Here is a 12,833-nt window from a genome sequence, read left to right on the forward strand (position 1 = left end):
AATATTATCCCCAGATTGTAATTGATTTGCAGAAATTGTGTACCTGATGCAGATGCACTTGAGAAGCCATTTCAGTCTCCATGCATCTCAAGAAAGATTAGTTCAGGGAATTGTGCTCAATAGTCAGTTGAATGAGTCACTGGCTATTAGGAAAAGCTTTGTAGGATCATATAGTTAAAATGCAGATGGGTGGCTCTTCCCTTGAGGATAAAGAGATCCATTCCTACCAGAACAGTCAAGATTTTTAGTAAGGTCTTTCTGAATCTTTTTCCTCCCGTGAGGTTGTAGACAGGCAGATGATGGTCTCTTCTCCCAGGCACACAGTACCAGAACAAGAGGACACAGTCTCAGGCTGCGCCAGGGGAGGTTCAGGTTGGATATTAGGAAGAAGTTCTATACAGAGAGAGTGATTGCCCATTGGAATGGGCTGCCCAGGGAGGTGGTGGAGTCGCCGCCATTGGAGGTGTTCAGGAGGAGACTTGATGGGGTGCTTGGTGCCATGGGTTAGCTGTTTGGGTGGGTTGGATTGGTTGATGGGTTGGACGCGATGTTCTCTAAGGTCTCTTCCAACCTGGTTTGGTTTATTCTAAAAAAAAATTTATTCTACATATGTGGATTCACAGCTTCTGCTGGCAGCCAGCTCAGCACAGCAGGTTACATTGCCCCTGGGTAAGAACCCTCTCTAGGGGTTTTCTTGGATACCCTGAAAACTGCAGAGAGGTGAATGCAGCAGTACAGGCTGAGCATGAATAACCACCTCTAAGGCAGGCTTAGAGGCTCTCAACACCTTGTGTGTTGTGGGATTTCACTCACAAGGTGGATGGTATGACTTAATTCTTTAACTGAATCCTTTGATTTTATTATTTTTAATTATTTTTTTTTTCCCTGGGATGAAGCAGAAAGAAGCACTGTGAAGATTCTGAACAGCTGAGGAGCACTAGAGCTACCACATGTGTGTGCATCAGCCATGGCACTGTAAGAGCAAGCCTAGAATTTTGTAAGTTATCAAAACTTGATTTTGCAACCCTCACATTTTTAAATACCTTTGGATGCCTGTGGACATCTTCTAGGTATCATTAGACCAAATAAACTAAAGCTTAAACAGAATAATAGCCCTTGCTCTTCAGAGTAAAACTTGTGAGCTGTTCATCTTCCAGAATAATTAGGATTTTCTGTGTGTTGGAGACAAGGACAATTCCAGTACATCAACGATTTTCTGTGTGGAAATGCCCCAAGTAAAGCAAGATATTTTGTCAGCCTGGCATGCTCTGAAAGGCAATGCCTCTATTATTCTGAACAATGTTTGGAATTGTGCATGATAATAAAGTACAATTGCATTCACTCTGACATTACAATGATATTCCCAAAAGCACTGAAGTTTAATTGTGTGTGTGTGTCTGATGGTATAAAAGTATTGGATAGGTTTCTTATGGGTGACTAAAGGAAGTAGGTTTTGGACCTTGATTTTAAAACAGGTCAGTAAATTGTGGCAAAGACAATGTAATGTTTCTGAGGCAATGGTTCAGCAAGTAAAATGGAGGGGTAATAATGTTAATCATTTCCAATGGCCAGGAACAGTCCCTGAGAAATGCTTCTGTAATTCAAGTATTGGAGCGCTGTGTGAAGTTATCTGAGGATATTGTCTCAGATTATAAACCTTGATTTTTAGTCTTTGATTTTGCAGAATAAATTCTGATTTAAAGACTTCATCCCACTCCAGATGAAGTCAACACTGAAAGAACAACACGGCTGCAGCTAAGCCTCTCTCTTAATCTCTCTTAATAGGATAGTCAAATGTGCCTCAAAGAAATTTAAAAGGGCAACAAAAAAAGGTGTTATTCTGAAACTTGGTATTGCAGAATCCAGTAGCCTGATTTCTACATCTTTTACAACCTAGATTTGATTTGCTAGATCAAATTACCAGATTCAGAAACAGTACTGGAGAGAGGGAAAAACACAGAGAATAATACAGAGAAAAACACAGCGATAATAGTAAAGCCTCCTAGGGCTTTGTATTTGGATAAGAGGGGCTGGATATAAAATAACAAATGAAGTAATATTCAAAGGAGAGAACTATTAAGAACATGCTAGGAGGAAGTATTAAGTGAATTAATGAAAGGACCTTTTGACTGATTAACTATTACTCAGAAGAAACAACTTTCAAGTGCCGAGTGAGAAGGCAATGTGATTAATAAAAAAAGAATGATCACACTTCTTATCAGCCTCAAGGCAATGTAAATATAACTGTGCAGTTGGTGCTCTGATGATGTTGTAAACTGTTTATCTTGGCTTGCAGAGAGAAGCCAGGCACAGAGGCATTTTATGCAAAAACTCTGCAGTGAAATGGGAAAGGGAGAACAGTAGCTTTGGGGTTAATACAAGGTTCCTTTCACTAATCAAGGTCGTTGTTCGATGTTTGAACAGCACAAATGTTTCAATGACTCTCTCCCAGTGCCATGTGGCAGATAGTGAATCTAGAGGTGTGAACGAGGATGAGCACATGCCAATCACCTCTTCTGATGCACAGAGCTGGCCACAACATTGTAGTGTAAACTCTCACAGAGTTTAAAATCATCCATCATGAAATGAAAGGGGGGAAAAAAAACTCCTAAATTGTGGAAGGGAAATGAAATAGAAATGCCTGACTGGGAATGGCATTTAGTGGTGTGCAGTTTTTCCATTGGAAGGGTACTGTTTTCCCCTGTGCTTCAAGGAAGACAGGGTGGTGACTGCCATTTTGAGAGTCCCACAGGTGAGTGAGATCGCTCTCTAGTTCTATTCTGTTCTGTCACTGCTTCTTTCCTGAATAAAACCACTGCTTTTAGGATTCTGCAAGTCTAGTTGTACTGAACATGTGAATGAAATTTCCTCTTATTTCAGAAGGGATTTAATTTCAGCAGAGATTGAATTTCTCTGTAAAGATGTGGAGTAGACAGAAGAGCAGGCACCAAATACTCTATTATGGCTGGGGGAAAAAAATAACAGCCTGAGTTCTTGCTGTAATATATTTTGAATGTGTGGGCTGGTGAGTGGGCTGGTAGATGAAATTTAGCTTTCTTATTCTTAATTAAATTATTGCATATTTTAAGGCTGAAGAAAATGTCTTTAATATGTTTTGAGCTATTTTCTCTCTGCTGCCTCAATGGTCTTGAAGCTTACCTAAAGTTTTCACAGACTTAAGGATCTTTGCTTTGTTCTGAACAGACACAGGGCATCTAGCAATATAGCATAGAGAAAAGCCTCAACAACAACAACAAAATTTCCTAATATAGGGGTTATTTTAATATGATATCCAGACCATAGAATTGTCACAGAGTAGTTTAGGTTGGAAAGGATCTTTAAAGGTCATCTAGTTCAACCACCCCCTGCAATGAGCTCAGACAACTTCAACTAGATAAGGTTGCTTAGAGCCCCACCCAACCCAAACCTGAGTGTTTCCAGGTAGGGGGCATCTACCACCTCTCTGGGCAGCCTGTTCTGATGTTTCACTACCCTCATTGTGCAAAAGTCTTCCTTATATCCAGTCTGGTTCTACCTTTTATTTCAAAACCATCACTCCTTGTCCTGTTGCAACAGGCCCTGCTGAACATTCTGTCCCCATCTAAGGGATGGCCCTTTCTAAGTTCAGGAAGCAGGGGCTCCAGATGAGGCTGCTCACAGCTTGCATGTCTACGCAGCAGTCTGATCTGAGCCATGTAAGAACTGAGCTTGGAACCAAGCAGCCAAAGGCCTGATGGAGGCAACACAGAAGAGGCTGCAGAGCCCTCTGATGCCAGACTCAGAGAGAGAGACAGGGATTCTCTGGGAGATCTCCTGTTCACCAAGAAATCTCGTGCAGTATCTCCTGGTTTCTTGTGATGGTTCCCTGGCTTTAGGAACATCAGGCCTGCAGCATGTTCTTTGCTCTTGCTCTGTGCTCCAAACACCATACATCTTTAAACCTCCATTATTTGAAATTTAATGTCTAATGCTATGGATTTTAATCCAATGTTTTGTCCAGGAGATCCTCCAACATTGCCTGTAAACACAAGAAATCGATGCAGGTTAAGAGGAGATAAACATCTTGCCTGGGTTATTTTGGAATCTTCATACTTCTGGGCTAATGGTTTTGTGTTGTTTAACATCTTTATGAAACCCAGCTTATTTTCACAGAGCTGAAGTTAGTGTGAAGTACTCTGTGGAGCTACCATTTTTTGAAAAGCTTGTTGTAACTTCAGATCTTTGTTATCCAGACTTTAAGTGTTGGGTTGTGGGGGTTTTTTCCCTACTTTGTATTTATGGAAAAAACCAACAACTTTTAATAGGACAAATTAAATCAATAGCAAAGCACTCAGCTAGGTTTCCAGGCCTAGGCCTTTTTGAGGCCTTGGGGTACTGATTGACAGCTGGCTGAACATGAGCCAGCAGTGTACCCAGGTGCCCAAGAAGGCCAATGGCATCCTGGCCTGCATCAGGAATAGTGTGGCCAGCAGGAGCAGGGAGGTCATTGTGCCCTGTACTCTGCACTGATTAGGCCACACCTTGAGTACTGTGTCCAGTTCTGTGGCCCTTGATTTAAGAAGGGCATTGAGACACTTGAATGTGTCCAGAGAAGGGCAACGAGGCTGAGGAGAGGCCTTGAGAACAGCCCTGTGAGGAGAGGCTGAGGGAGCTGGGATTGTTTAGCCTGGAGAAGAGGAGGCTTAGGGCAGACCTCATTGCTGCCTACAACTACCTGAAGGGAGATTGTAAGCAGGAGGGGGTTGGTCTCTTCTCCCAGACAACGAGCACCAGAACAAGAGAACACAGTCTCAAGCTGTGCCAGGGAAGTTTAGGTTGGAGGTGAGGAGAAAGTTCTTCACTGAGAGAGTTGTTAGCCATTGGAATGTGCTGCCCAGGGAGGTGGTGGAGTCTCCATCCCTGGAGGTGTTCAAGAGGGCATTGGAAATGGGACTTGGTGCCATGGTTTAGTAGTCATGAGGTGTTGGGTGACAGGTTGGACTTGATGATCTTTGAGGTCTTTTCCAACCTTATTGATTCTATGATGCTATGACCACCTTGTGAATGGTTGGAGGCGGGAAGGAGAAAACTTCTTTAAATTATGCCAGAGAGAGAAACTGACAGAAAAGGAATGTACTGGCCAGGGTTCTCTAATTTACTGTAATGTAAGAAAATGTGCATAATCCTCTTCCATGAAAATATGTGAACTATGTAAAGTTATGTGGTTATATGCAGAATCAGAATCAAGAAGCAATTGTTGCTAAGAGTGCAGCTTTGCCTCAATCACTTTTGCTCTTTAGCTCTTCACTCTGACTTCTCAAGCATGAAACCTGAGTCATTGCACTCTGATTATGGAAGGAAATGATGACCAGCTAGCCCCTGTAAAGCTTAGTCAACACATTTAGACGAGGATGAGTATTCTCTCAGGATAAAACAAAACAAAACAAATGTGTGTCTGATGTCAGGGGAAGCATCCACCTCCCATCAGTGAGGATTTGAGTTATTATAGCGCACACTAAAAAGGCTGGATTATTTTGGGGGAGGGGGTGGAGGGTGGGTTGGTTTGCTTGGGTTTTTTGTTTGTTTGGTGGTTGCTGCTGTAATGAGGTTTTTAGTTTTGCTCCCTCCCACAGATTGAATTTCTCTATTGTCTGATTTTCATATAGGTTGGGGTTTGCTGATGTCAGGGACCAATCAGATAACCACCACACAGCAGCCTGGCATGACATTCAAATAGAAGACCTGCAGTGTCAACATCCAGATGTTGACTCAAACAGGGGAAAGCGGACATTAGGATTGGAAAGAAGGAAGGAGTGATAAGACCTGATGACAGCTTCCTACTGTGAGTACAAACCAGACAATTGATAGCTTTTAATGGAAAGCTAATGATGTTACCCCAAAAGGGAGGTGAGAGAGCATCTAATTCTTAATGCAGTTGGGTCTTGGGAATGAAGGTGTTGAAATTTAGGAAGAACCTCTCTCCCAAAATAGATATGAGGACAAATCATGGTAACTGCATCAGCCCACATCTTGGTTTTGCAGTTATCAATACCATAATATTATAACAACAGCCCTCTAACTTTATTACTGTAGGGCAAGTAGAGTGCAGTTCCTTTATTCAGAGGAGCTCTCTATAACAGAAAGGAAACTAAACAATCAGAGAGTGAGCAGGGGTGACAATGTAAGCAGGTTTTAGTGTCAGCAATGGTATCTCACTGATACACCACAGATCTAAATCAAATGTGTACTGAAAAACTCCACACCAGGAGCTTGCAGAGTTGTGCAATTTGTGGAAAATACTGTCCCTGGTCATTGTCTCCTTGTGCCTCCCTGACTTGAGCAACCTCCCTGCAGCATCCAACAGAGCTGTATCTGTAAGTAGAATCTCACAAGCAGCCCTTTTCCTCTCTTTGATACGTAGTGGCAAATGTTAGAACACCATTTAAGCATAACTCTGCCAGACTACTTTGTAGTTAATATTGCAAGTGGCAAACCCAGAGCAAATCCTTTCAAAGAATGCTCCAATTTTATTAAGAAGCATTGAAATCTTTATTTCCTCTAACCTCCAGAAAAGAACACGAGTGTTTCAATGATCGTACTTGAATAAACCTGAAATATGCTCACTGCTCATGCCACTTCATGTACTCAGCCTAGAGCAGTAAAATATTATAACTGATTCATCACCTGTTACACAGTGAATTGCTTGTTACAGCAAACCATTATAGACTCCACAACACGTGTTTGGGAGCACAGCACACAGGGCAGAGAGGCAACCTGAATCCCATTTGTGTCGACTTCTTTCCAGACTGCGTTGCCAATGAAATGGCAGAGGCTAATGAGAGGTGCAAGACCTTTGTAATGGTCAAGCTGTATAAAAGATCTTTGGATAAATGAGAACTTGGGCTGAGATCACGATCACTGAGACTTCAAAGTGCAGATGCCGCCTGACAGCAGAGATGCCCTGAGCACTGTGTACAGGGCTTCAGTGAGGTGGCAATGTCTTTAGACTGAGAGCATAACTGAAGCTGGTAATGTTATGCCTCTTTCCACAACCCCCTCCTCTCTTTGTGGGGCTTTCTGCACCTGCCACTGTCTGATGCAATGGTTTAGAACTCCTGGGTTTGGGTTGCTGGCAAGTTAGTCAAAATATAGTCACCTCCTCAGCTTCACAGGCACTAGTAACACCTGCACTCCAAGTTAGACTCTTGATTTCCTGCTTTCACTGCAAGAATGATCTAGAAAGGCATCTCAATGAATCACCAACCCCACAACAATCTGCTATCTATGTAAATTGTTTATAGCAACGTATAGAATTCAGCAGAGGAATCCATTTCCTTTCCTCATGCCAACTGAGTACTTAGTCAGCATCTATTATGAAGGCTGGCTGTGCATTGGGGAATAGGCCTGCTGAGGTTGATTGCTGTTGTATCCCTGGGTGACTTCAGATAAATCATACAGCTCCATCTGTGTCTCAGTGAAACAGCACCACAAAGAGCTTACATTTTTTGTGTGAGCCTGAATACCTGTGATCATCTGAGCCACAAGTAATGATATTTAAAGTCCCCTGAAGCAATAACTGAATGTTGCAGTAACAAACTGCTCTCAGCAGAATAACACTCAGCATATCTATAGCATCAGTTAAGTACATGTTCTCAAGACAGATTTCTTCACAACTGCATGTTATAAATCCACAAGCTTCCAGATATTACTCATCCCAGCCCAAGCTTGTAGTTTGCTGCACACTGGGACCCCAGACAGGATTGCCCCCTAATTACAGGTGTAAGCTTCCTCTGAAATGACCTGGATAGATTGAGGTGGGACAATCTGTTACAGCTCAGCTTTGCCAAGTTGAGCATGGATGCTTTAGTTCAAGGCTTCAGCCAGCAGAGTGGACTGAATATAACCAAGTTGTTTTCCATAGAGCCCAGGGTGTCCAGCAGTCTGAGCCTAACTGCTGTAAGCTTGGTGCTATAGAAAGACAAGTGGAAGATGGAATAGGTAACTGGGGGAGGAAAAATTGAAATCACAACATTATCAATATTATATAATAGGGGTGCAGCTGTGCTCAGGTTTGAGACTACACTGTGCAGTTCATTCCAAACTTTGGAGATTCTGGGACGTGTTTTAAACCTTGAGTATCTGTGACTGCTTTTGTGTGTACAGTCTGCAGCAATTTAAGGAACAAGAATGTAAGGAACAAGAATGTAAGGATCAAGGATCTGCAACAATTAAAGGAACAAGAATCAGCAAATAAGTTCCTAGTCTGTGGCCTGGCATTTTTAAGCAGCCAGCGGTGAGCCTGGTCAGGGATGACTGCCATCTCCCAGAGCATTCCCACTTCTGCTGAGAGATCGACAGGGAAAGTGATCTGGCTTGAAGAGAAGATAAAAAACCTAAAACTCCATGGGATTACTTCTAGCTGGATCAGTTCCTTGGTCTCATTCACAACAAAACTTCTCAGATAGCTGTGCCAGTACAGCCGAGGAGGTAATGTGCTGTGACAGGAGGCACTGGTGCTCACAGCTTTATTTTATGAAATCAGTTTCATGTCTGTCTACTGTGTGAGCAAGAATGGACTCTAAAAACAGATGTTCTGTTAAATGACCAGTGGATGGATTCACACTTCAGAGCTAGCAGAGTCCCAAAAGGGAGGACTAGGAGGGAAGGATTTGTTTAACTTGTGACTCTTGTTTGATTAGCTGTTATTAGGTTGATTGTCTGTGAAGTTTTTGCCAATTAGTGATCAATTTTGCATTTGTAGCTGTCCAGCTTCCCACCCCACGTAGCTGTAAAGTGTCATTTTACCAGTTTTGTCGTGTGTTTAGTTGCGTTTTCATAAAATACTCTTACCATATTTGTCTTGTAATGATCCTGAGGGTTTGTAATCACATCCCTTTTTAACTTGTGGTGTATCCTTTGAGTTAGAATGGGGATTTGATCATTTGTAAATTGAATTATGGCAATTCAGGTGTTAAAAAGCAAAGAAAACAACAACAATAGAAGCAGCACACCATAATCACAAGCAAACAAAAGGCATCTTTACGGTAAATGCTTACCTGCAGGCCTCATTACTGCTCAACCAAAGCCTTTGTAGTGTTTTTTCTGTCAGCTACCTTGAGAATGATGCCTTAAAACGGTGCAATTCAGCTAAGGATAAACAGGCTGGAGCACTTACCCTGCACCCTGCAGAGCGGTAGCATGAAGAGTCCTGCTGATGAATGACAGAGTGCTTTTCATGTGAGTGACAGATGCTGTGGTTTTGCTCTCAGCCGTTGGCTGGTAAAGCTGCAGCAAGCGATTCCTCTTGCACAGGCAGCTGGCAAAAATCAGCCAGCAGACACCAACGCTGTAATGCATGATGAACCTGTTCTGTCCCTTGTGCTTTCTGTCTGAACTGTCTCATCTGGGGCTTTTAATCCCACCTCGCTCCTCTTTTTGGAAGACAGTGGAAGTGAGCTGTCTTCTTTCTTCCCTTGTTCCTTTCTCTTTTGCTGCTCTCCTAATCACAGTCTCAGCAAAGGTTTTTCAGGTAATGCACTGCATGAAACTTTGACACTGCTTGGTAGTGGGGACTTTTTTAAAAAGAACCAAAGCTATATAAAGGATTTAAAGAGGTCTTGGAGTTGATGGACTTCTAGGTCAGACTCTCAGGTACTTTGTACCATCTGTGTACATGTACAGCAGTGCAAAGAGGTCACAAGCAACCAGACTGTACTTTGTTTACATTGTGGGGCAATAGTCCATCGTCTCTTGAACCAGAGAGGCAGAAATTCACCCTTACCTTTTTGCAATGGCAGGCCTGCATGCTCCTGAACTTGGAAACCATTCAGGATGAGAGAATGTCAATACTTTGTCTGCTCAAGAAAGTTTTTATTTACCTCATTTTATGCCTTAGAAATAAATTTTGCTATGAATTATTTGGAGAATGACATCTGCCACGCAGCAATTATGTCTTCTGATCCAGACCTCAGCTACAAGTGGAGGCAGTGAGGTATGCATACTGCAGCAGTATGACACAATGAGATGCAGTTTATCTTGTTGCTAGTGTCTCCTTTGGGCATGCCATATGGTGAAGCTGCCCTACAGCTTCCTAACTGATCTCTCTTTATTTCCTTATGTATGACACCTCTATGAAAATGCCTACCTGAATGGGGGACTTTACTAAACAGAAGCCCTGAAGGGCAATAAGAGAAAATCAGGGGAAGCTGCTGCTTCAAGGGATGTTCTTGTAGAATTATTGCATGGATTTGATTTCTCATTTGTGAAATTCCCAAATTTAAGTTTTCAAGTGAAAAAAATCAAGCTAAAAGTTGCTGAGGATGTATAGTGGCAGAGAGAAGGAAAAGGAAAGTAAAAAGAGCACTCTGGAGATAGAATCTGGAGTAAGAATTTGGCTGAGCCCAAAGCCTGAACTGTTTATGTTAGTACAAAATTAATTAAGATTGCATAGGTAGTAAAAGAATTGTATAGATCTCTTTTTACTTGTGCAGGCTTCCCAGATAGGCTGTGGAGTCTACTCTGGAAACCTTCAAAACCCATGTGGGTGTGCTTGTCTGTGGCCTGCTTTGGCAGGGGGGTTGGACTAAATGATCTCTAGAGGTCCCTTCCAACCCCTAACATTCTGTGTTTCTGTGATTCGTTGTCTCTTTCTGTCTGAAACTTCAGTCTTCAGTAGAATGAGCTACCTATTGCATGAAAGCTTTATTATGTGTGCAGACCTTAACTCTCACCTCATCCTACATTATTTACACACTTCAGGCCTTATTCTTCATTATTCTGCATCCTTTTTTAGCCATATAAATATTCTACTAAGTCAGCAGTTATCTCCAGTTGAAAGTACTCATGTCATGAAGCTCTGATTTCTGTCTGGGTCAGAGAGACTCTGGAAGTCTCCAAATTTGGACTGACCTTTGTCAGGTTATAGACTCACCTTCTTTTTATTCTCTCTGAACAGGGTAGAATAGAGTAGAGTAGAATAGAATTGACCAGGTTGGAAAAGACCTTTGAGATCACCAAGTCCAACCTATCACCCAACACCATCGGATCAACTACACCATGGCACAAAGTGCCCTATCCAGTCTCTTCCTAAACAGAAACATTGTAGATGGGGAAACACTGGTCCTGACTGGCTCTTGAGAACTTTGACCAAAGTAGCATCTGTAGCAAAAGTAGCAAATATCATCAGGGGCCTGGAGCACAGGCTGCTGAGTGAGTTGGTGCTCTGCAGCCTAGAGAAGAGAAGGGTCCAGAGAGACCTTATTTCAATATCTGAAGGGCTTGAGAAGGATGAGAAGCAATGGTTTTAAATTAGAGCAGGGCAGATTTAGGTTAGACATAAGGAAGAAGTTCTTTACAGTGAGTGGTGAAATACTGAAACATGTTGCCCAGAGATGGGATCCTGAGCATCATGATGTAGCTGTCCCTGATCGCAGCAGGGGGTTTGAACAAGATGACCACTGAGTGTCCCTTCCAACCTGATGCATTCCATGAAAGCTAGTGTTACACTAATGCCTTAAACCATAGAAAATGAGCATTGGTGCTTTGGGTATTGATGCTATTCATTGCTATGGATGCTACTTGGAGGAAAGAGAGACCCTAAAAAATGTCTTCTTATATATTATTTTTCTTTGCCTACTTGAGTTAGGCCTCAGCATTAATAACAGAGTATCAGCTCACTGTTTCTTTGGCTCTCTCCATGCAGGCTTCCCTTTCTGCAGATAGCATAACTGGGTCTTAAATGTCCTGATGTGTTTGTTTTCAGAGCAGGCTAACTTGTACTGACATCGTGTCACTCTGATACTGATTGACATCACCAGCAGTACAAACGTCACCATTCTGCATCACAATACTATCTGTCAGACTTTTCAAACACTTTCTGAGTCATGTTTTTTCCTTCAAAGCAATTTAAAACTTTTCAGAGTTTTTCCTTCCTCATGTGTTGTTCCACATTAGAGGGGTTTTGAGCATGAAAATCTAGCAGAATGCAACTTATTAACCCATATAAAAATGCTCTGGAGAGCTCATGTCTGATGGGGCTTTCTCTTGCTTCAGTTTTATCACAGGTTTTCTTGATTCATCTGTAGCTTAGCCAGTGTTCTCAGCTAGAGTTTTCAAGTTTACATTACAATAAAATGTAGGCTGTGCAGCTGACTGAAGTACTGATAACACAGGGAGCCAGAAGGCCCAGAAATGCCTTGCTTTATTAGTTTCTTTTATTGTGTTGTCTTTGTCCCCTGCTACTGCCCTGTATTGTTAACATGAAATTTTAACCATGAGTAATTTGTGTAGTACAAAGCAATGGCTGGTTGTGAAAGTAAGAATCTGTTTCATAATCACATCTGCTCTGCTTTCCAGCGAAGTCATTTTACTCCTAGAGGTGTGGAATAACGCCAAGGAGTGCAGAATCGTAGCATTTTCACATCTGTTATGGATGTAAGCATTAAAATTAGGTGGTATGGCCTCAGATACACTTATTCACAACAAAAAAAAAACAACTTAGAAATAAGTTGGCTCTGGATGAGTGCCATTAATCCAGACTAGCATTCTTCAGCTGATGAGTCACAGCTCCTTAGGGGGGCTATGAAGAGCTACCAGAGACGCTGGGAAGCACTGAAAGTTTATTACAGGTCTAAAGCAAAGAAAATTTAATTCCCTTTTATTCTTGTTGGCACACTATTGGCTATCACTGGCAAGTGTTCTCTGCCCACTTCTTGATTTAGTGACACACAATTTTTAATATGCCTCTGATTTAAGCTTGCTTTAATTTTTACAAAATCCTTGGAGTTATTGGGAATTAGAATATGGGATGTGGAGGCTCAGTCTTCTTATATGCTACAGGTAAATTGGTTACTGTG

Source organism: Melanerpes formicivorus, unplaced genomic scaffold, assembly GCF_026170545.1.
Source record: "Melanerpes formicivorus ecotype bairdi unplaced genomic scaffold, bMelFor1.0.p_v2 SCAF_63, whole genome shotgun sequence".
NCBI classification, from domain to species: domain Eukaryota; kingdom Metazoa; phylum Chordata; class Aves; order Piciformes; family Picidae; genus Melanerpes; species Melanerpes formicivorus.